Source organism: Gallus gallus, chromosome 9, assembly GCF_016699485.2.
Source record: "Gallus gallus isolate bGalGal1 chromosome 9, bGalGal1.mat.broiler.GRCg7b, whole genome shotgun sequence".
NCBI classification, from domain to species: Eukaryota; Metazoa; Chordata; class Aves; order Galliformes; family Phasianidae; genus Gallus; species Gallus gallus.
Window position 1 is genome coordinate 6,720,842 of NC_052540.1, and position 22,478 is coordinate 6,743,319.

The window sequence follows — 22,478 nt, forward strand, 5'->3', positions numbered from 1 at the left end:
TATAACTGTGCAGGGAAAACTGAAAGCTTTCAAAAACTTGAAGTAGAAAACTTGAAGTAGTTGTCAAAGTATAGTTTCTTCTAGAACTGCAATTGTTCTTAGTCAACACTACCTGGCTCTTTTGATTTGAGTAGCTGTCGCCAAAAAGCTGCTAGCCAGGGCAAGGCTTGACTGTGTTTGATGATGATCACATTCAAACGCTGCCTTTTCAGTTTATTTTTTTGTTGGTTTAGAAAAGTGCTTTGGGTTCAGGAGTTGGGCTGATCCCATGCAAAGCTGGGACTAGTACAGAGGCACTCCAGGCTTTGATCCAGCCAGGTTCCTATGAACAGTGGTGGCAGGCCCAGTTATGGTCCAGTACATGGTCTCTTTGCTGCTTTTATAACCTACAAGGCATGTGGGTAATTAGCCGTCAGCTTCTGGCAGATCTCAGCATAGGAAAATTCTCACCAGTGTCCTGGTTTATGCTTACAGAGAACAGAATTTAATATTTTAGGCTGGACAGCCATGTAGTCAGGTGAGGGTGTAGAGTCAATCTGTTTACCTTCATCTTTCTTAGTCAATGGAAATGTCAGCATTATCATAACTTAATAGCACAGTTTGGGCAGGCAGATTGTTGGATCTTTGCCTGCCTTCTTCAGATCCACAACCCTCTTAGCAAAGTATTTAACAGCATCGTGTTGCAGTAACATCTCTTGTTGGAATTAATTATTGTTGCAGTGCCTGACCACAGTGTCTTTCCCAAGTCTGCCCCGACTGCTGTGAGCAGAAGGTCTCTCATTTTTGCCTCTGGCTAGGCTGTGTATTGCTGCTGCTCTGACCTTTTTTCTCTTCTATTTAAGTGCATGTACTGTTGCTGAATACTGTGGAAAGCAGTGCTGCATTACTGCACGTTTCTCTAACAGTACAAACGGGTATATATAAAAAATACTGTGTTCCTGATACCTGAGTAAAACTGGGATCTGTTTTTTTTTTTTTTTTTGCCCCTATATACTTCTGGTGAATTCCTGTATGTTATAGAAGTTTAGTATGGGTAGTGCATATTTTCTTGTGTCCCTCCCCCCCCCCCCCCCCCCCCCCCCCCTTTTTTTTTAAATCTACATAAGGGAAAACAGGTGCCCTGTGGTCTGGCTGTACTTTCATTAAAGTCTTAACTTCTGTTAGGTTCACTACTGTTTGGATGGGAGGTAACAGGGGAGCCAGGAGGTGGCTTAAACTAATTAGTTTTCTTGCACTCTCAGGCCCTCAGCCAGATTCCTGTAAGTCTGAGCATAAAGTTTTATGGCACATGTTCTGCTCTTTATGGGAAAAAAACACCATGGGGAGCTACGCTTCAAAGAATCAAGGTCCCCTTTCTGCCCTTTGAACTGAACTGGTAAGCCTTCAGACAGGTTACACATTGCAATTGCTGCTTTGGAGCTCTCCTTGAATCACTGTCTTTTGCTCTGACTATGTAAGTAAATTTTAGGTATTTGGGATAAAATTGAGAACAGAGAAAATAAGACCTTATTAGGAACTACAATTTCCTCTCGATGCTTGTGAGCAAGATGCAGCTTATGGCCCCAAGCAGTGTGCAGGTCGTCCTTCATGTGTACCTGCTCTTCAGGCCAACAGGGCAGGACTCTTGGATTTGCCTTAAGATATTCACGTAGGTCAAAGTGTGTCTTTAGAAAGATGGCGTTGCATTACTCTGTGTATGTATACTTTCTGATATATAATTGTACGCATGTCCTAGTCAAAAGACAATTCATGAACTCTCCCACTGCATGTGTGCTATTATTCACCAACCTAATGCTTACTCATTTACTAGTGGGGAAAAATGGCCTTTGATTTCCCTCAAAGATGTGCTGTGAAGAGGAAAAAAAAGCAATGAGCAAAACTGGGTGTAATGCTCAGCCTGCATATAGTATGCCTGCATTAAGAAACTGAATGATACTGCTTGTTCCCCAAAGGAAAATTTCAGGTTTAGAAGCTGTGCAGCAAGGCCAAAGTGCCATGAACAAATGCTGTGCAGTTATCACCAGGCCTCCACAAGTATGTGGTTTCTCTAGAGAAGCATTAACTGCACTGTAGATTGCCTTTTCTTGTTTGACTACATTGCTCCTTGATTCATCTATTCACTCATTCCAGTTCCATTCTGAGGTGGTCGGCCCAGTAAAAGCAACATCTGAAGTGATATTTTTCAGCAGCTCCCACACGAATTAGGAAAGGACATCATTAAACATTAAAGGGATTTATAAGCCTAATTCATTGTGATGTTTCTAAACATACTCCCTTATTTGGCTACCTAATTGATGATAATTAAAAGAAAGCTGTTAATTTTGTCCGTTTTAAAAATTCAACTCCTATCTTATGTGTTTTGTAAATTGAAGGTAATTAAAGTTGGTTTTAAAAAAAAAAATCCCTTTCCTGTCTATGCAACAGAGGTCATGCCATTGCAATCACAGTAATGAATTAAACACCACCTATGAAAATGTGTTTTTTTTTTTGCCATCAAACAAGTTGATTTCTGAGATGTGAGACAGGAGACATTCTAGAGAAATGCTCCATAGAAGTTCAGTATTGGTGACTTTTTAAGTACACCACTCAATATTTTTTTGTATGTGCTTTGTTTTCATGTGATGTAGTGGGAAAATGTTTTCTTTTTCCAAGTGCACAGGTATTCCTTATTCTTATTTTTCTCATGCTTATTCTTCTACTTGGGAGCTGCTTCTTTTATGTGGATAATTCATCTGAAACTGTAAAATGCATGAAGATGACCAAAAGAAGCCATACACGGCTAAAGAAATGAAATAATTTCAGAAGTTATGCAGTATATTTTAACATTCTTTTTTCCATAACTTTGGTTGCTGAATCTAGCCCTCTTGATATTCATAAATTATTTCATTGCAGAGCAGTAATGGTCATTTTGTGTGTGACAGGTTGTTTTTGAACTAAAGTTACCAAGCCTATGCTGAACACCAGTGGTGGTTTTGATATATTGGCTCACAATAGTCATTTTACCTGTTATTGCTTGTACTCATCAAATTAGGTTTGTATTGTTTGAGATAAATAACAATTTTAATTTTTTGTCTTTTTTTTCCAAAGAGGACCTTGTTACCTCAACACACTGCATCAGTCTGCATTTTGTTTAAATGCACACAGGCGTATTTGGGAAAGCATACTGGCCTAGTACAGAGGGAACAGGAAAACAGGAAAAGGGTTGGGAAGTGAGGGAGTTATCTGAATAGATTCCTTAATCCCTTCTGTTGCTGGCTTTCACACTTGGATATAATGAATGCAAGCTCAAGGCAAAAAGATCTGACTAACATGATCAGATTCTTAACAGAAAATGTCCATTTTACAACTCTCTAGGACTTATATTGTAACTGGTAGAAAATCCAGACACCGATTGGAAGAAGAGCCTTAAGTTTGAGACCTAAATACAGCACAATTAGGAATTTTGAGAGGAAAAAAGGGAAAAAGAAATAATTAAGCTTCTTCAAACAGTTTTTCTCAAATGTCAACTTCTTTACTTTCCCCTATACTTCTGTTCATGCAGAAATGTCAGTTATTCAATTTCCTTTCATCCCAAAGGTTTTTTCTGATGGATTATTTCATATCCTGGAATGACACTTAATAATGCATCATGATATAATATGTGAGACAAATTTCTTAAAGTATAAAATAGCATCAAGTGATGTGGCAAAGCTTTTGATGTGACTTCTCTTGGAGTAGTGTGACAAAAATATCCATTAAATAGCTAAATAAACAGCTTCTTGGAAAAAGTTGTCCTTATGAGCAATTTGCATATCCTGAAAGTAATGACCAGGTATCTAAACTGTGCCAGGAACATGAATTGTTTCCTTGCCTTCTGATTTGTGGGCACAATCATGCCCATCAAGTTGTTTACACTGAATAAATGCGATACGGCATTGGGAAATGTGATAATCCTGTAAAGTAACAAGTCTGGAAAGTCTTGTCAGAAACAACATCTGAAAGTCCTTTGGACAATTTTTCCCTGTTTTTGCAGTTGCTTTCCTTGGACAGTTTCCTTATCCTTCCTTAAGAATGGTATGTGACAATAAGCATAGAAAAGGAGATGAAATTGCTTTCTTACCAGCAAACTGCAATTTCAGTAGGCTGCTTAATTGCAAAAGTTCGTCTGTCAGCTCTTAGTTGGTAACTGATATTAGAAACTGTTTAATGTTTTACATGGATGACAAATTTTGTCACACACATCGCTTTAATAGCGTGAGAGCCAATGAGGAGCTACTTTCCTCTTAGCTATATATCAGACACTGCAAAAGGATCTGTTCGGAAGTGCTATGCAGCATTTTGCTTTTCACCACTGAATATATTGACCAAACAAGGTTTTGGAGATAGTGATCGATGCTGTATGGATTAGTACTTAATAACTGCAGTCTTGTTCTTGTCAGACTCCAAGGAGCTGACAGAAACAGGATTCATACAAGTTTGCATCGCTTACCCCAGTCCCTCAGAGATGGACTCAAAAGGTCAGGTGGCAATGGCTATGAAAGACCAGTCTGTAGCAGCTTATCCATTCCTGGATTTCAAGCTTCCACCATTTTGTAACGGAGAAACAATGTAAATGAACTATGGTCAGATGTGTTAGAAGATTCAAAGAAAATCAAAACAGTGGAACACGTCTTGCCCCTGCCATGTCTGAGAAACCTGAAACTATGATCTTTCTGTATGATAACATAGCTTCTTTTTGTTGTTATTGGGAAATCCAGGCATTCGTTGAGCTAGTAATTAAGAAGCTCACTCTAAATTTTACATTTTTTACATTCAGCATTTGTAGTTAGACAGCAGTCTATTTCTACCTCAGGTACCATCACATTGTAAGCAAAAGCACTTTCTTTTCTGTGTGCTGTGCTGATCAGTAATGCCTCAGAGTCAGAGACACTAATCAGTGATGTACAGCATACAACATTCAGTAAAAAAATTCCAGTTGTCTCTTCAGATGGAAACTGCCTTAAGATCTTAAGTCAGGTATCTTCATTCATACCTGGGTATCCAAACAATCTTTCTTTCAAGAGGATCTGAACATCTACTGCTCTCATTAAAATCAGTGGGAACCCAGCATGTGTGAAAATCATGCAGCTTGATTATTCATGTACCTACCTTGGGATTTAAATATCTAACTTCAGGGTTTGAAAACTGTAATAACTGTTTTCTTCAAATAGTAAGGTATGCTACAGAAAATTGTGCTCTCTCACAGGAGTCCTGCTGTCTGCAGGTGAGAATTATGATATTTGAACTCAAAGCCTTTACCTTCACTAGTGATTGACAGCTTAAAAAATATTTGGTGGAATTCAGTTGAATTTAGGCATAGGCTTAACTTTATGCCTGTGCTGAGGTGTTTTGTCGAAGAAAGAGGAATGTAATACAGGTCTTAAATAGGCAGGTAGTCCTAAAGTTTTGTTTCTACCACTTGCTGAGCATTTTCTGCAACATCCTAGATCAAATTTCCTCTCTAGTGCATTTGATTTAGTGCTTTTATTTTCTTCTAAACCTTCACATATTATCATTCATGCAAAACTAAAACTGAAGCCAACAAATCCAGAGGCATTATTACTTTACATGTTGATGTTTCTTTAAAATAGCAAAATCTCCTAATTTGCTATTTGCCACGATTATAGGTGATCTATTGACAGCATTATTTCACCCTTATTTAGTGTCTGAAAAATGTCACCACTAATTTAAGCAGCCTCTCCACAGATACTTTGCATTCAGGATGTTTACAAAAATCCTGATACAAAGTGTGTAAGATAAAGACACAGTTCTCAGCCAGTGTTTTTGTGGATGCTTGAAGTTCATTGGACTTATTTTCCAACATTCAGCACAATCATTTTCATAAAATATCTAGTGAATGTGCTCTGGGTTTCTTTATTAAACTAAGTAGAATTTATATCGCATCCTGTACGATACACGTGGATTATGGCCTTGTGAATGCTCATCACATTGTACCCATTTGCAAAGCTGGATAGTTGTATAAAGCCACATGCAATCTTCCCAATAAAACATAATTTGGATAGAAGCCCTTTGGATCTAATTCTGACTGTGTTTATATCTTTAGAAATGGCAAATAAGTCCTCTGAAGTCAATGGAAACAAACTTGTGTGTGCAATCTTTGTGATATTACAGACATCAGTAAAGATGGGGCAAAGGACTGAATAATCTGGGAAAACAGAAAAAAATATATAGGCTTTCAAATCCTATCAATGCAATAAGGAACTGACTGGAATCCTATTTTTAAAGCAATCATATTAAATTCTGTTGTTAGTACTGTGACCATCTAGTGCTGTCCCTGTCTCCCATTAGAGGAGGATTATCTCTGCCTGCTGCTGCTTACATGCTCTGTCAGATGCCTTCATTGTGTGTCCCCTTGTTTCAGTTCAACCTGAGGCTTCCTCACCACAGTTCAAGTTTTGTCTGCTGTGGATGTGGCAATCCTGTTTCTGTAATTGTTAATGTAATCCTGTTTTCTGCATAAATTGGCTCCTGCAGACCAATCTTTCCTTTCGGATCATGTGGACCATCTAAATATTACAGAACATTAATCTCATATGCTTTTTTTTTCTGTATTGCTTCTGTTCTACATTCTGCTTCAAGTACTGGGCCAAAATCTGAATATAGTACTACATTCAAAGCCTCAGAAAGGTGAGAAAAGTCTAGATAAGGTAACTGTAGAATATGTTTCTGTTTATATATGCCAGTGTGACTGTGGTAAAGAATGATTCACATTCCACCTTCTACCAGCCATGGCCCTTTTTCTGTGATTATCATAGAGTTCTTCATCCTTTCCTTGTCCAGCTGACTAGTCCTGTATAAGCATGCAGCCTTACATCTGTTCTCATTATAGAAGCTCCTTAATTCCCTCTGTACTTGCACAGGATAAGGATATCATTTAGCCCTAATGGCCACTTGTAAATATTTTCTTATGTATTTCCCTTAAGTACAAAACAGTAAATCTTCAAAGTCCAATAGGCTGGTACATCATGACCAGGAATTCCCTGGGAATTAATACAACTGCTGTTGTGCCTGCTGTTCAGCCTCAGCAATTTATTGAAGAATAGAACAGCAGCAAAATGTTAAGGAGTACATTCTCTTTGTACTGTAAACAGTCAGAATTCATGATGTAAAAAGTAACCCATTTAGACTGAGTCATAATCATCTGCCAATCTCTCTCAGATAATAACTTGATTGCTGTGAAGATTAATGCCTTATGTGAAGATTAATGTAAGACAAGGGAAGGTTCCCAGTATTTCAGAATGCGAGCTTTGTAAAACCCTCATACACAGAAAAGATCTGATGAGGATAGCACTTTATTAAGTAATACAAAAAGCATGTGTAGGTAGGTTGTCCTCTATTGCTGGTATAATTTTTAAAGTAAATGATGTATGGTAGTTAACAGAAGTGAGAGAAACATAGGATTTCCCTATGCTTCTGTGGACTTCTCAGTTTTAAAACAAAGATGTGGAAAGTGTCAGAGTTCTACAAATTCTACTGCACCTTTTAAACTCAGACTCTGTCATTGTGTCCTCTCTACTGGTAAGATATACTCTTAGAAGTTGCTGCCATATCATATTTCATTTGTCTTCGTGTTACTTGTTTTTTTCCATGCTTTGTGGTTTGAACGTGGACCTAAATGAAGAGTTATTTTTACATTACCTAGGTGGCAACTACATTGGTAAACAATGAAAATGGCGTAGTAACTTACATTAATGGGACTACATCATTTCCTGACACCTCCGATTATCTTCTGTCAACTCTTTAATGTAATTAAAATGTTTAATTGTTTTCTTTATATAAGAAAGGGTTATAAAGGCTGTAACAATCTATGTGGACTTAATGACCAGCTGGTGTTAATAGCCTAAAGCCTCTAGTTATCAAACCTTTCAAGCAGTCATCGATTTCTAAGTAATGCACTATGCCTGGAATATTCACGTATTCTGTTGGACTTCAGTCATATTAGACCTTGCAGTCAATTGATCACACAAATAACAGTGATATAATTTATCTTACCCTGACCTCAGTCTACTATTGAAGATCTACAGTGTGAATCAGGTTATGACATGTCAATGAGCACAATAATCTCATGTGGCATGCCACAGGAGACATGTATATTGCTATGTCTTTAGCCCTTGGAAAAAGGAAAAAAAAAAAAAAACAACCCTGAAAAGGGTTTATGTGAGTTAAGAATAGTGGAACAAACCACAAGAGAGAATGAATTTACTGCTACTCTTTAAGGCAGTTCACCTCTCTTTAAAGACTTCTGCTTCATGTGTTTTTAGTATCTTAAAATGCATTATATGATGGTGGCGGTCAACACTGCATATGAATGTGATTGTCCCTACTTCCTGTCTCGTGAGACTCTGTCAGCTACTTAAAAGTTTTGCTAAGCTTTAGTTTTGTTGATTTAAACTTTTCATTCTTCATTCCATCCTCCAACTGGATTTTTATTATCAGATCCTTGGAAAATAAATATGAAATCTGGACAAACATCTGAACTGGACTAGCTATTGGAAAGTATTATTTTGTATTACAGTATATTTTATTGTATTTTGTAAACTAAAAAAAACTGTCTTCTAGTTAGTATAATGTACAGCTTATGTCTCTTTGCTTTCAATACTCAGCTTGTAATAAGGCAGCACAGCAGAGAAAGTTGCCTAAGTTAAAAGTTTGAGTTAAGAATAAACTTAAAAATAGAGAGAGATTAGGGAATGGAATCTGCACATATTTTGTCTTCCCACCTTCAGTCTGGTAGGTTTCTTGTTATATGCCAGTATGGCCTTGATGCTTATTTGCTTGCCTTTCAGATTGGCAGTGTCTTGAACTTTCTTCAGGTATATTTTATGGTTTGATGGTTTGTGATTGCCTACAGATAAGATTCCAAGGAATCAGTAGGAGTTGATTAAACTCCCCTGACAACAGTAGCTGTTCTAAGTGTATGTGCATCTTGCATTTATGGCGATTTTATCAGTAAACTTACACCTGGTTATAGCATCATCTTCTAAGTATGCTAGGAAGTTATGAGCAGGATAATGTACTAGAGATGAGCAGGATTGTTTTATGAATAAATCACCAGACACATTCTTTTTCTTATATGCTGTAATGTGCTTTGGAGAAAAAAGGAGGTGTACTACACACTGATTTGCATTATTTAAATCCCCAGTCCATCCTGCTACCTCGTAGATGTTTCTAAAAAATATAACATGTACTTCTGATATTTATGAGCCCTGCATTAAAATAGAATCAAAAGCTCTTTAATCACCAAGATGGAAGATGTAGAATTATTATCTTTTCACTGTTTAACAATACCAATTTTTGACAACAGTTGTCTATAATGCACTGTAAATAAAAACAAAACAAGAATAAATGTGAGCAATCTAGTGACATTTAGTAGGAAGCTCTTGGTTATATGTGTAAGCTGAAACAACTTACTGGAAACTTTTATCTCTGCTCTGGCCTTTTAGGGAGAGGTTGGAAAATATGGTTATGTTGTGGTTGGACTCAATGATCTTTAAGGTCTTTTCCAACCTGAGTGATTCAATGATTCTATGAAATATGTGGAAGGAATACAATTATCTTGCAAACATTATAGGATTTTATTGTTTGGGTTTTTTTTTTAAATAGAAATCTATTTATTCCATTCCTTTAAAATCCGTGAGACTCTTGTAAAGTGAAACTTAAGTTCTCATGATTTAGTGTGCTTTACAAGCCTTTTTTGATGTATCTATATTCTGCTAGTTAAATTGTCATTGCATACATGTCGGGCTCCATTCTGTAATTAGTTTCATGCTGGTGAACCCTTCTGCCTTCCTGGAGCCAGGGTTAAGTCATGGAGCAGTTAGCAGTTCTGGCAGATTTCAGATTCCACAAGAGCTGTGGTATCAATAAGGTACATAGTATAGATGCTTACTTCTGCTGACAGTGATTGAAGCAGGCCATGAAAAGTAACATTTGTTCTGAGGCTTCACGCTGATGTTTCTCTACCAGCTTCTCATACACGTGGTGTAAGTCATAATTTTAAGGATGTCACCTACAATATTATGTTCTATTTATACATGTCACGCTTACAGAAGGCCTACAGATGGAAAATCTGTGAAATCTTCTCTGTTATTTTTGAATTTTCTACAATTGCACCAGCTTATCTGGTTAATTGAGATCCAGAGAGCAGCAGCTTATTTAAGTGGATGAAATTCTCAAACAGACAGGTGCTGGCAGAGGTCCAGGTCTATGCACTCCATTGTACTAAGCTGTCTCTGCAGAGAAGTAACTTGCTTTTCAGAACTGGGAAGGGCTGTTATACTCGTGCCTGTTCCTCTAATCTGGGTATTTGGTTTGCTCTGTCTGTTAATAAATATAGATTTTCCTTTAACCTTTGCTGGTTTGTAAGCTTAGTTTCTACATGACGTTCAAGAAGTCTTGTGGCAGCTAATTTGCCTGGATGATTAATTACTGATACAAGTAAACATAGTGAATTTGAACTACATCATTAGAACAAAGACAAAGCACCCCAACATTCTATATGGAAGTACCAAACTGTAGACCTATAAGATGTGTAGTATTTTAAGGTATACACAGTCTCTCTGTTTGCCTGCTGATGGCCTTGAGCTACAGATTATAAGAAATCAGGAGTAATTTCCTCCTCCTAGGCTCCCTTTGCCTGTGGCATTCCCAGCAGCCTCTGTCAGAGTAGAGCAACTTGCAGATTTTTGCTTTCAGGGAACTCTCTTCCTTATGCCTCTGGTGGCTCCTAACGGCTGCTGTCCCCATCTTGAAAGGGAAGGTTTATCTTCTCTTCCCTGCTTCTGCCTTTCAGACAGAAATAAGGACAGATGATATCTGAAATATAAACCCTTATGGAGTTGGATCTCCAAAACGGTCACAATTTAGAAAAGATTATTTCTTTTTTAATAATCAAAGATAGACTTCCTTTTTTCTTAGCCACCGAGTGACGAATCTAAGAATCAGAAGTCGCTTCCAGAAGGCACTTTGGTCCTATTGCGTTTGCATAGCCTCATGAAGGGAAGCAGAACCCAGCGGAGGTTCAGCCTTACTTGCAGACTCAGGTACTGCCTTGGCACTTTGCTGTCCAGTCTGACGGGCCAGTTGTAGTGCCAGTCCCACAGGCACATCTGGTGCCTTGCAGTGCCTCTTTCATTCTTAGATGGCTTTATGAAGCCTCCCCTGAATCCTCCGTGATAATGTTCCAGCTAGCTGAGTGGTACATGGTGCAACATGTAGCTTGTAGATGATGTTCTATCTAGCTGAGTTAACTGCAACATGAAAGGAAAGCTTTGCAGCGACAACAGTGAAATCTGTCCTAACTCCACCTTGCAGAAAAAACCTCTTCAGAAAGACATAGTAATTGGGTGTAGAACAGCTCTGGGGAAGTGGAAGACAATAAATGTCTAAAACAGACATTCGAAGTTACACAGGGCACCACCAGAATGTTGCAGTGATCTAATAGACACTAAATGGTTTGGATAAGATGGTACTTAAAACGAAATACACAGTGTTTTAGGAACTTGTGATTTGCAGACTAGCAAGTTGAATCTTTGGATTATCAAAAGTGAGAAGTGTCCCCTACATGCATAAAATCTTAGCAAACGCATATAGGAATACTAGCCCCACCCTGCCCACCAGAAAAGCACAGACATAGGCTCTCTTCTAGCCATTTGTTCACATTTCAAAAGTTGGGATTAATACATTTGCTTATAATACAAAATAATCCTTTTCTTAGAACTGCTAAGAAAATACATTTCCAAAATACAGTTGTCTTGCTTATGTAATGAAGGAAAATTAGCCTGTGAAGTTATCACGAGTATGGTATGCATGAATCTGCTGTGGCCATGTGCCTCTTCGCTATGTGCAAATCATATGCATGATCATGAACAGCATCAGTAACAGCAGCGTAGTTTGCAAAGACCTCATTTAGGAGTGAGAGGTACTATATAAACATATAGAAAGAATCAGTCTGTACCAAAAATCTTGAAGCTGAACAGCTAATTGGACAGAAATGAGAGTAAGGCTTGCAAAAAGCAAACAAAATGCAGCGCATGTACATGATTTGCAATTAGATACTTTAAATGCTGCATGTTTTATCCATTCGCTAAATGAAGCTCTTGAATTTAGCAGTCACTCAAACCTTCCTTATGTTTTGCTAGTTTGTTCTAGGAGTATAAAAATCTATATTTGTATGTTATATCATAATTAAGGCTATAGTTTCATTGATTTTGTAAGCATATTTAAGTAACTGCATTATAACTGTTCTATCATATAGCAGAGTATCAGTTGAATATTCTTTGTTGGTTGATACTTGTAAATATTTTATTGTATTTTCTCAGGGGGCATATAATGGATTCTTGATAAAGGTTGGCATTTTGAAATATTTTTCATGAGTGATGGACATTATGTTCATGTGTCAGCTTATCTGACTAATTTCTTTAGAAAAACATCTACAGCAGACTAGGGCTGGTAAATCTCAAACAATTCTTCTTTAGGATTTTTCTGTATTGTTTAATTTAACTTACTGAGACCTAAAATCAAAACCAGCATTGAAATACTCAAGACAGTCCATTTAAACTTAGATCCATATGATGATATGGTGCCTCTCAATGCAGGCAACAGAACTGAGATAGCAAAGGTAGCATTTAAAGGAAAAATCTCACAACTGGAAAGCTGAAACTTTTTAGCTTTTGGTAGAAGTTTCTATGAGAACATAAGCATTATTTGTTGACTTCTATGTTGTAAAAAAAAAAAATCAGTTGAAAAAATAACTAGAAAATATGACTAGGAAGACATATTTGTGTATCTTCAAAAGCCAATTGAATATTGAAGTACAGAATAATTTCTTCATGGCTGGGGAAGATGGGAACTAGCCATTCTGCAGCAAAGTATCTCCTTTTCTTCAGTACCTCTGAACAGAGCTTTTGTTTTTGGCTGTGCTAGTATTTTGAAGGTCTACTCTTTCTCAAGTCATTCTTTGCTCTTATGATAGGGAAATATATTTCAGACTTTTTCTAGCTTTATCATTTTCTTGTTAGGTTAGGGCTTCTGCAGACTTATTTCAAGGGTTGTGGGACTGGCCCTTTATTAACCTTTTGAACATATGCGAAGTATCTTCATTTATAATAAAAATAGATATCTTGATGCTGATATTGACTTGGGTTTCACCTGAGACTGTGGTTGTTAAACACTTCAAATCCGTGCAGAAAATATATTATTTACTTGTTCCAGGTGAATTCTTGATCTTGTAAAAACTGGCTTTCTCTTATCTAATATCTTCAGAATAAAGAGGTTGGGGGAAGGGTGGAATGCTTGAAGATGATGTCTTAAGGGAAATGAAATATTGCTTTCAAGAACTGTTTGGGTCTGGGGAGTAGGTGTCCGGGGAGGAGCATTGGGAAATAGGAGGAGGAGGATAGGGAAGTGGATTGTTGATATTACAGAACATGATGATGGAAGAGAGTGCGTGGCTTGAGCTATAAAATAAAACATTTCCTGGGATGCTAGGATTCCAAAATGTATGCTCTTTCCCCAGTGCACATAATATTCACCTATAAATCATTTTAAAATATGCCTAACTGTCTAAACAAGCCTATGATTTGATAAAAAGGTCCTGATTTTGCTTCAATAACAATGTCAACGTCATCCTCATTTTTCGTAGAGCTTTTCTTTATGCAGTTTTCTTATAGGAGTGAGAAAAGCTCCCAGTTCTTGTCAACAATGCCATTGCTCTGCCCTTAAACTGCCTCTTCAGAATGCACATTTTCTATAACATATGTGAATAAAAGCAATATGACAATGTCAGGGCAGCTGAGCTGCTGTCATTATTGCTCCTGCTATTTTTTTAACCTAACCTGTCTGCTATCATCCACCTTCATCTGTGGTGGCTTCCAGGTGGTTTATCTTTTGGGAAAAGTGTATCTGTATTCAGCTGTCAGCCCAAGATCACTCTAAATGTCACTTGTTTGCTTTTATTCCTTTGGTCTTGATGGATGTGTTTGAATTATTCTGAAGGTATGCTATTAGGTACTGTTCTTTATCTCATTTCATGGTAGCGTTATCTTCTCTAGATGCATAGCAAGTGGCGTGTCTTGAGACAAGAGGGAGGGGGATGAGGTGTGAAGAGGAGAGAATGAAGAAAGGAGGGCTCTTCTATTTATTTGGTTGTACAGCACAGATATTTTGAGGCCATTGCAGTCTGTCACAGAGACCCTTGTCACAACTGCAGCTGCTGTAGGTTTCTGCTCTGCTGTTTTATTCAGTCTTAATTACAGACAAAAGAACCAAACCCACTGAACTTTCAAAGCCTTCATGAGGTTTAACCATCTCTAGCTTTTCCAACATTTATAATAATGTATTTTTTTTCTTTTTACCTGACTATTGCTTCAAAAACAATTCTGCTGCTAGCGCCTTCATTAATATGCATACAGTGCAATGTAAATGGCTCTTGAGGCCTCCCCTTGGTAGATGATTTAATGTGGCAGTTATGAAAGCTGCTCAGACTGTGCTCGATTAGCATAATAATGAAGCTTCTGCAGCAGTGTTATCATCCTCAAAGGAAATAGCCTGAGTGGTCACAGCTCCTTTAACAAGTACCACTTTAGGATAAAAAGCAAAGGACTCTGTTTGAAATGGTAGATTGGAATATGCAAAGTGGGAAGGAGTTGTTTGTTGTCTTTGCTGTGCAGTGAGAAAGAGGAGAAAGCAGCATCATCCACAGGCAGGGCAGCCTTGCCAGCACCATGCGCTTCTGGCACTGGGTACTCTGGTGTACTGGAGACTTTCTCTTTGTTCTAAAAGTCAGGCTTATAAAGAAATTCAGCTCTCTTTAAATCCTTCAGACTCCTGTACTTGGCCTCTGACATGAGAATAATGAGGACTGGCTTATTTCCCAGCGTATGCGAACTTGGAAAATTCAAAATATTGTGGTTCAAGGCTATATGTCTAGGTTTTGAATTTGACAGTTTGTTCACAGATTAGGGATGTATGACAAGACTGAATAGAAAGCTTTTGGGTGGCTGAGGGAAGACTTTATGACTGAATTGAAAGGGTGACTTTTCAGGTGAAATAATTAGCAGTACTATCTACAATAATACTATTCTTTAGTAGATTTTTTTAATAAGGAAAAGATGAAAACGCAGAGGTGAAATTTTAGATTTTTGGAAGATTTGAAAGCACTAGAACAATTTTTTCAGTCCTTCCTAAGGAACAAAGTAGGCAGAGGGAAATGACATCTTATTCTAGTTGAAGAGAGGTGTATTCCATGTTGGATGGGTGCAGATCATGCAGTGCAGAGGCTGAGGCATTACTCAGCTGACTTTCCCTGAGGCCACTGCCCCAGTGCCAAGAACTGAGCCTACTGAGCTGCGAATTTAATTTATTTTGTATCTAACCAATGAAGACAAAAGCATTCAGGTGTTGTTTTACATCCTGCTTAGCCATCATTTGGGGGAGATCACAACTTCGAGAGAAAAGACAATTTTGCTTTATCATAACCTTTGTCATGTTAACGGACAATGTTTGAGTGATGCCCTATTTGGTGCTGGAAGTCCAGTTGCGTTCAATATATGAACCATCATGATGATGAATTCACAAATAGATCACAGTTCGTCTAGCAGCATTCAAATGAGCTAAAATGACCCCTTCATTATTTATCTAGTAATGCTCAGTCAGAACTCACATGACTGGATCACTGAAGGAATTTTGGCCATACTCAGCCAGAACTCATATAGCTAGCTTAATGAATAGTGTAGTTTACTAGCAACAAATTACATAGACTTTTGGATCGACAGTGATAAATTCACTGTCTGCAAAGCATGTGCGAAGAAGTAAGAATAATACAACCTGGCCACAAGCCCACTTGAGTTATAAAAAAAGTTCTATAGATATATTTCTAAGTTTACTGGGGAAGCACTCAGTATAACCAAGTGTGCAAAGCTTACACAACAGGCATCCCTATGGGTGGGTTCAGAGAACTGAACCCAGGAATCAGAGATGTTTTCCCAGCTTGTCTGTGGTAGTATCTTCCCCCTATGGGGTTGCCTATTGAGTAAGATTTGCACACTTGATTGTGCAAATCTTACGCAATAGTCATTCTTATGGGGAAGGAAGAGAGGCTCAGCCTGACAACTGGTCTCAGAAGCCAGCATTGTCCTCTTGGCTTGTCTGTGATGGTATGCTCTAAGGTCTCCTCCCTTCTCTTTTTATACTATTTTTTATTCTGTGGGTGGAGCTTCAGTGGTGCTAGTCATACATACCTTTGTTTTGGAATGGTGTAAAATTCACTTGCATTGCTTTTAAAGATATAGGCTAAGAAATTCAGACTGTATGCTCTGTGAGGGGTAGTCTCACCTTGGAGAAAGGCAGCTTTTTAGATGGAGATGTGTTTTGGTACTATAATGAGTGTATCATGAGCAAAGTTCACCCAAAGGATGGCATTCTGTCAAAAAAGCAACAGAATCTTGGTCCACGGTAGAAAATGTGCCACTTTATCACATAACCTTGGTGCTACTAAGTCCCCAAATCAGCGCTGCTCTTCTTAGAGCCAGTATATCTAGTCCCTTTGATGTTGCCAATACCTAACTTTGCCTACAGAACTACTATGACTCACAGAACTTAGCAGCATAGGTTCCATGTCACCTTCTGTGCCGTTTTATGGCATACAAGCTGTGTTCTGCTTTTGTACCTCTATGAACAATCTGTACCTTAATTTCCAGTGAACAATGCTATACTGTAATTTCTAATGAACAATGCTGTGCCTTTATTTCCATGCCCAATTATTCCATAGTCTAGCACTTGATGAATCCAAATGTACATGCCCATCACACAGTTTTACCTGCAGTATAGTCCAAGCAAGAATGAGGGTCCAGCCTAAGCTTAATGGGGCCGCTAATGCATTTGGAAGAGGGAACTTCAAATTCCAGTTGGCAAATTGAAACAACCCCACAACTGAAGCTAAGCTCAAGGAAGTCAAAGTTAACCACATAATTGTTTCTCTCCTGTTTTGATGCAAAATTTTTCCTATTACCAGTTTCTGGAAAATGTGAAGTTTCTTGAAACTTACCTTTCTCATTCTTGAGTTCTGTGACACCATCTAGCCACTTTCTAGCCATACATGCTAGTTTTCTTTTTTCCTCTTTGAGAAAGGTTGTTGATTCACTACCTGAAGAGGAAGAATAGCACAAGAGAGAAATGTGTTTCACATGTTATCCTTAGAACCTGTCTTTGCACTATATTTCTGCAGAGGGTAAGGTTTTCTGAAGAATTCTTTTTTGATATTTTTCAAGGATTCATTTCAAACAAAGGAAACATGTTTTTCTGTATAAATTAATGAGTGGATATAGAAGTTAATAAAACTTTATAATTCCAATAACTCCAGTTTACCAGAGAAGTGCTATGAAGTCTGTGAACAGCAGAAAATACATAGTAAATTGTTCTTCAGATAGCTTAGTGATGGTAGGTAGAAATAAATAAGAAAGGAAAATCAGTAAACATCTTGCTTGATTCTAAATGTTTTGAATATTACAAATTACTTCACATTATATAACCGTGGTGCTCCAGTATACTGATAAGTTATTTGCCTTGTTTCCAAGCTTGAGATTGCTGCTCATCCCAAAACTTTGCTTCAACAGTTGCCTGTGAGGGATGGAGGGAATATAGCTTTGCTTCAGTTGAAGGAGGGGAGATGTATTCCCTGTCTGTCCTGAGATCTCCGAAAGAATAATCCCCATGAAATATTGCCTATGGACAGGGGAGACCACAAGTATGATCATGGGCAATGGGGGAGAGCTTTGAATGTCCTTAGAATTTATTTTGTATACCATAAACATATGTAAAATGTTTAAGTTGACCATTAATGAAATCCAATTAAGGAATATTTGGATACATTGTATACACACATTCTTCAATAACTGGAAATCCTATCACCTCAGGTTCTTAATACTAAAGTGCTTGTCTCATATCCCATTGTTCTTCATGGTATTGCCCTGGGCATGCATTCTGGGTGATACAGACTCTATTTTTAATTTGCTGACACCACTCCTACACTGATTATGTTAATTACATGTACTTTTGTGACCTCTTACTCTTCTTGCCTTTCTTCTTTTGCTTGTAAAGGTCCATTGGGAGGTCTTAGTCACATCACTTTTTTCTTTTACCCTTCATTCTCTTCCACTTTTCTGTTGTTGTTGTTTAGCTGTTAAAACAGCAATAAAGCAGATTTTGACAGCTTAAGGAATGACCTGTCCTATTCTTGGTTTCCAGGGAAATGGGTTTCATAGTGTGGTGGTACTGCCTAGCAGCTATGACCTTGAGGCTCTGCTGTCTTAATTCTGTGCACAACTGCATTTCTTTAGTATGCATAAGGATTCATGAATTTTGAACCAGACATTCTATTTTCCTGGGCCTTAAGGCTGACTGCCTTCAGTTATTGCACACCTTTACAAGAAGGCAAAAAGGGAAGTTGCCAAAAGGGATGAGCCTGACCTATTCCAGTCTTCCCCTGCAGAATAGGGACAGACAAAAATACCTGATTTTCTTAAATTCCTTCCCTCTGCCCATCAACGAGTCATGTAGGTGTCAGCTGTGACCTTTTGCCATTTCTGTTCACTTTACTGACTTTACTGACTACAGTACACTTAAAAACAATTTGGCAAATTAATGGAATAATAAAACCAAGGTTATCAAAGGTAGTTGGCAGCTTTGTCTGAAGCTCAGTGAGCATCACATGGAGCACTGTCTGATTTGCCTGCTCTTCTGCTGTCTGTGTCTAGGGACTCACACACTAGCTACTCTTGTCAGTGATACTGCAGTTAGTGGATAAGTTGGAGGGAAGGGATGGGGTCAGAAAAAATATGGGAGAAAGTGAATGACGGATCTTGTTTGAGCTAACACTGGCTTTCTCTCACACTTTGAAAAGAGGATATAGTAGAAGCGAAGTATGGAAGCAAAGAATAGATGTGAGAAAAAGGTAAAGAACAGTGGAGGCAAAAACAAAACAAAAACAACCATAGATGAAATCGTATCTTTTACCATCTTCTTTAATGGAAACAAAACTCAAAAATACACAGACAATCTGGAGTGCTATAACTACTGCCTATCATGCTTTTTGAAGTGACTATGGAATTTATGAAGGGCTCAATCTGCATTGCAAAAGGCTTTCTGGAGTGACTGTATTGTCAGACTTTGCTAGCAGAGGCACAGCATACAACAGCAAATAGTGCCTTGCTGGTAAGACTCTCACCAGTTCTTTGAAAGAGTAGGGATAAAGAGCCAAAAACCATGTGATTAGGCATCACCCCCTACTCAGTATGATTGTAGTAAAAACATTTCAAAACTAAGCTTTCCTTCTGCTCTCATTATCTGCCTGCTGTTATTACAGTTTGTACAATATTTAGTTAGTTGCTTCTGTTTTTTATTAGGATTTGCACTCATGTAAGGCAGCTGATTATCTGCAAATACTAGGATAGAAGAGCTCTAGTAATGATTGGTGCCTGTGTTATATTGCACAGAGTAACATCATCCCAGCTTGAAGAGGAAATAGCTAAAGTCAAGAAAGATATTTGATGGTTCTTGTCCCCAGTCGTGCAAGTGAATAGAGAGCAGGAGGGCTTCCAGCAAACAAAGTTTTTTTTTGTCTCAGAGCTGAAAAAACTGGAGTCAATAATCCTGACTCAGGGACTCTTGTCACTGCTTTTGGTGGAGAATGGATTCTCCTGCATTTATTACAAGTTATTACTGCAGTATACTTAACACTGAGCATGTTCAAGAAGGTCCTGTGTAAGCTTTTTCCTGTGATCTCATTGATTTACTCGATGCCTTGGACAAACCACAATGAATTGTGTACATAATGCACATAAACCTATGTCACTGCTATAAATAATTGCCTTTTAATCTGTAGGATGATAGCAGTTTGTAGTGAGGTCATCTGCAGAGCAAATTCACCTGGCCTAAAGTGTGTATTGCCAAGAAAAAATAGTAGCACTGATACCTATCTGTGATAATCATTCATGTGAGAGAGATTGTGCATATATCTGTAGGCTTGTCTGTGTAAGATTATTTATTACTGGTCTTTAAGTTAATTCTAGGTTCAAGGGGAAGAAAAGAAGGGCCTTCTGTATTTACATTTGCCACCTCAGGGATTTGCCTGGATTATAAAAGGCTACTGTTTGTTAGACATGTGCCAGCTCCTAGTAAACAGTTGTGATTTTTTTTCCTTTTGGCCCATCCAGGAAAAGAGAATAGAATAATGCATTTTATGTTTTTTTCCATTTTTTTTTTGTTTATTTTTTTTCCTCCCCTCTCCCTCCCTCTTTTTTTTTTTTTCTTTTTTTTTTTTTAAGAATGGACTATTAGGTGTTCTTCTTAGTTCTGGTAATGGTTTTTTTTTTTTTGGAAAAGAAATATCACTGTGTACAGATCAATGTTTGTTTATGCTAAATAGCAGTGCTATGCAAATGTCTCGTGTTCAGAGGATATCAAATATAGATGACTTTTCATGTTACATGCAATAAAAATATATGATTTTGGGTACTCCAGAAATGAAGTGCTACCAACCTCATTGTATTATTCCCTGCTTTCAGGAGGCAGTCCCTTGCTTCTAATGTGAAGCTAAAGAGGACTGTGAACATTCAAAAAGCAGCATGGCCAGCTAGAGTTAAACATTTGGGCTGAGGCATTAACTTAAACCACATGTGAAATGCAGCTGTTTCTGCTGAGACTTTCATCAGCCTGTACTGGGAAGATTGGTGGGTTTTAATATGTGGTCTCAAGCAGAGCCAATAGAAATGTGTGGAAAATGTGTGTGAAATCAGCGTGTATCCATGGGGGGTCTGTGGGCTTTCGTTATAGCATTTTCTTGTATGGTGACAATACATATCTCGTCACAAAATACCTTCATTTCACAGGCATGAATAAAAAGCAGGAAGGAGTCATAGGGTAAATAGATCTGGCTAATTATAGTAACCTCTATGTGTTATGTCCTGTTTTTGCATTGGTTGACTGCAGCAAGCAGAAAGATGAAACGATGAACCAAAAGTCCTCCAGAAAAAAATGTGACATCTGAGACTGACTGGCCACAGAGCCACTGGAGAGTGATGTTTCTGACAGTGAAGTTCTTAATGCTACTTCACATTTAGGTGCTAAGGATAACTATGGATCCAAATGCTGCTGAATCACAGCCACTGAAAGAACAGTTATGCCTGTGAGCAGGGATGAGCTTGAAAGCTGATCTCTTTATACACTGTATAAATTCCTCCACGGGAAAGGTTAGGGAATAAGGAAAGTTTGTTTACTAAGCCACAAGAAGATGCAAAATTTTCTTGGTATGGGAGCTGTGAGCAGTGGTATAGGTTAGTGGAATGTGCTTATTTCTGACAGAATAGTGACTGGATGCTGCACAGATGCTGTCTTGCCTTAATTAACTGAGTGTGCAGCCATTACAAATGTGAAGCTGGGATCCTTGAGGCCTTGCAGGCAACACCTTCATAAAGGTGTGTTAAAGAGAAGCCTTTCACTGATGGTGCCAGGAGATGTGATCAGCCCTTCCCAGCACAAAATCACTTCTATCTATGTGCATGCAATGATAGCATACCAAATTCTGTAACTACTGTAGAGCAGACCTTGAACAGGAAGGAAAGAGATCCAAGTTCACTGAAGTTCTGCCTCTGTGTGTAGACATAATAGGATCTGGTAGCCATAAAGGACAGCTTTATAGTAGCTTTTCACCTAATACAAAGGCAGTTTGAGTAATGGGAGAGAAATAGGAAACCAAATGTACATGATAGAGTCTTATTAACTGTGAATTTTTAACCCCTGATAAGCAGTAAAAGTGATTCAGACTTTATCCACTCTGTAATTTTCAGAGGTGTGAAAGGAAGTAAAAGTAGCAAAGAAGCAAAGGTTCATTTTGTAAGAACAGTCTTTGAGAGAGTCATTTTATTTGAACAGACTTATAACCAGAGAGTAAATGGAGAAGAGGTCAGGGAACAAAACACAATTGACTCCATACCGGAAAAGTTGGAGGGAAGAACTGAAAGGTAAACACAGTTACAACTCAAGCAAGAGGAAGCACGGGTTACTGAAAAAGGCAGGGAGATGGCACCTTATACCTTATTTGGTTTCTGCTTATACCTCAGCAGACCAGGGAGAAAACATTGACATGCTGGTACACAAAACAGAAAATAATGTATTGTCAAAGTTCCAGCTAATCCTTAGTGAAGCACTGCATTATAGAGGCTCGTTATTAATCTGCACATCGGGGGACCTACATCGCTATTATTTATGGACACTGGAAATAAAAAGGGGAAAAGGAAAATTCTGTTCAGACTCTAGGGCAGAAGAGGGAAAGAGTTTCTCTTTGGGGGCAGATGCTGTAGCAATTGTCAAAGCAGCGTGCCCAAAAGAGGAAAACATTTCATTGATGATTTTCAAATACAATCTAGAAATGAAGTTAAATCAAT

General features: G+C 38.1%; 2 long non-coding RNA genes across 2 annotated transcripts in view; one reads left to right on the plus strand and one right to left on the minus strand.

Moving 5' to 3' along the window:
* Positions 1-22,478, minus strand: part of LOC107051853 — a 31,595-nt gene that overhangs the window by 7,596 nt on the left and 1,521 nt on the right. The window contains exon 2 of the long non-coding RNA XR_001463785.3: positions 17,084-17,182. This is a non-coding gene — a long non-coding RNA (uncharacterized LOC107051853). The remainder of the gene's footprint in view (positions 1-17,083; positions 17,183-22,478) is intronic.
* The window catches only part of LOC107051851, a 373,871-nt gene continuing 352,757 nt past the window's right edge, over positions 1,365-22,478 (plus strand). The window contains exon 1 of the long non-coding RNA XR_005862189.2: positions 1,365-1,453. This is a non-coding gene — a long non-coding RNA (uncharacterized LOC107051851). The remainder of the gene's footprint in view (positions 1,454-22,478) is intronic.